This window comes from Ornithorhynchus anatinus, chromosome 7, assembly GCF_004115215.2.
Source record: "Ornithorhynchus anatinus isolate Pmale09 chromosome 7, mOrnAna1.pri.v4, whole genome shotgun sequence".
NCBI lineage: Eukaryota > Metazoa > Chordata > Mammalia > Monotremata > Ornithorhynchidae > Ornithorhynchus > Ornithorhynchus anatinus.
In genome coordinates, this window is record NC_041734.1 from 20,387,752 (window position 1) to 20,389,614 (window position 1,863).

Sequence of the window (1,863 nt, forward strand, 5' to 3'; positions counted from 1 at the left end):
CCTGTCTCACGAGGGGCTCATGGTCTTTATCCCCGTTTTACAGATGACAGAACTGAGGCCCAGAGAAGTGAAGTGACTTGCCCGAGGTCACCCAGCAGACATGTGTCGGAGCTGGGATTTGAACCCAGGTCCTCCCGATTCCCAGGCTCCTGCTCTATCCACTACGCTGTGCTGCTTCTCTAATAATCAACTGAATGGCCGACTACTCTGATGTCTACGCCTCTAGACTGTAAACTAATTTTGGGCAGGGATTGGGTCTGTTTATTGTTATATTGCAAGCACTTTGTGGCTCAGTGGAAAGAGCCCGGGCTTGGGAGTCAGAGGCCCTGGGTTTTAATCTCGGCTCTGCCACTTAGCTGTGTGACTTTGAGCAAGTCACTTCTCTGGACCTCAGTTAGCTCATATGTAAAATGGGGATTAAGAATGTGAGCCCCACGTGGGACAATCTGATTACCCTATGTTTACCTCAGCACTTAGAACAGTGCTCAGCACATAATAAGCACTTAACAAATACCTTAATGTATTATTACCAAGCATATCATTATTACAGTGCTTTGCACGAAGTAAGGTCTCAATAAATCCGATTGAATAAGTGAATGCTGTTGCCCCTGAAAGACTTGAGTGATTTTTTATTCCCCCGACTATTCAGTATTCAGTAATGGTAGATGTTAAAAGCGTAAACAACCCTTAAAGGTTATCTTGGCTCCGTTCTTGGAGTTACTTAAGGACAAGCAATTAAGGGTTAATGTTTTATGCTTGGCATCCTCTTGGATTTAGGTGCTGTTGGTAGATGAGGTTGGCAGTTTGCCTTTGTCCTTTCCTTTTTCTAGAGTAGGAATGGCTCATAAAAACAGTCCTTTTTCCATCACCATTCTTTTCTGTGTTTTGAAAATGGAAAGGGACCACACATTTTCACCGAGTCGGTTGAAGTTTTCCATGGCAAACCAGGAAGCTGGTTATCGGACGTTTAATTGGTTCGCATTCTTGCATCTCTGGGCTTAATCTAGAGGAGCAGTTTGGCTCAGTGGAAAGAGCATGGGCTTGGGAGTCAGAGGTCATGGGTTTGAATCCCGGCTCTGCCACTTGTCAGCTGTGTGACTGTGGGCAAGTCACTTAACTTCTCTGTGCCTCAGTTCCCTCATCTGTAAAATGGGGATTAAGACTGTGAGCCTCATGTGGGACAACCTGATTACCCTGTATCTATCCCAGCACTTAGAACAGTGCTCTGCACAAAGTAAGTGCTTAACAAATACCAACATTATTATTATTATTAATCTGTCGTGTGAAATAAAGACAACAGAATTGGGGTGTTTAAGGGGCAAAAGACAAAAAGGTCAGGAAATTAGTTTTAAGTATCTTTTCTCAATAAATGGTGATATCGAGTTGTTTGATATTTAAGTCCTTACGTTGGTATCGGTATTTGTTAAGCACTTACAATGAGCCAGGCGCCGTTCTAAGATCTGGGGTAGATCCCAGCTGATCAGAATGGACACGGTCCCTGTCTCACATGGGGCACATATCTTAATCCTGGTTTCACCGATGAGGAAACCGAGGCCCAGAGAAGTTGAGACTTGCCCAGGGTCACGCAGCAGCCAAGTGGCGGAGCCAGGATGAGAACCCAGGTTCTTCCGACTCCCAGGCCTGTAATTTGACCACTCAGTGACTCTTCCTTCAAGCCCGGAGACAGTTCTGGATGATCCTGTTTATAGACTGGCCATGCTTCCCATTCCTCTTTGATGCCCATGATGGGTGGGTGGGTGTGTATGACTCTGCACTGGTTTGTGGTGCAGGCCACTAGGCTTAGAGGACTAGTTTGCTTGCAATCTACCGGCACTACTTTCAAAAGCAACCCTGCCAGGAGGA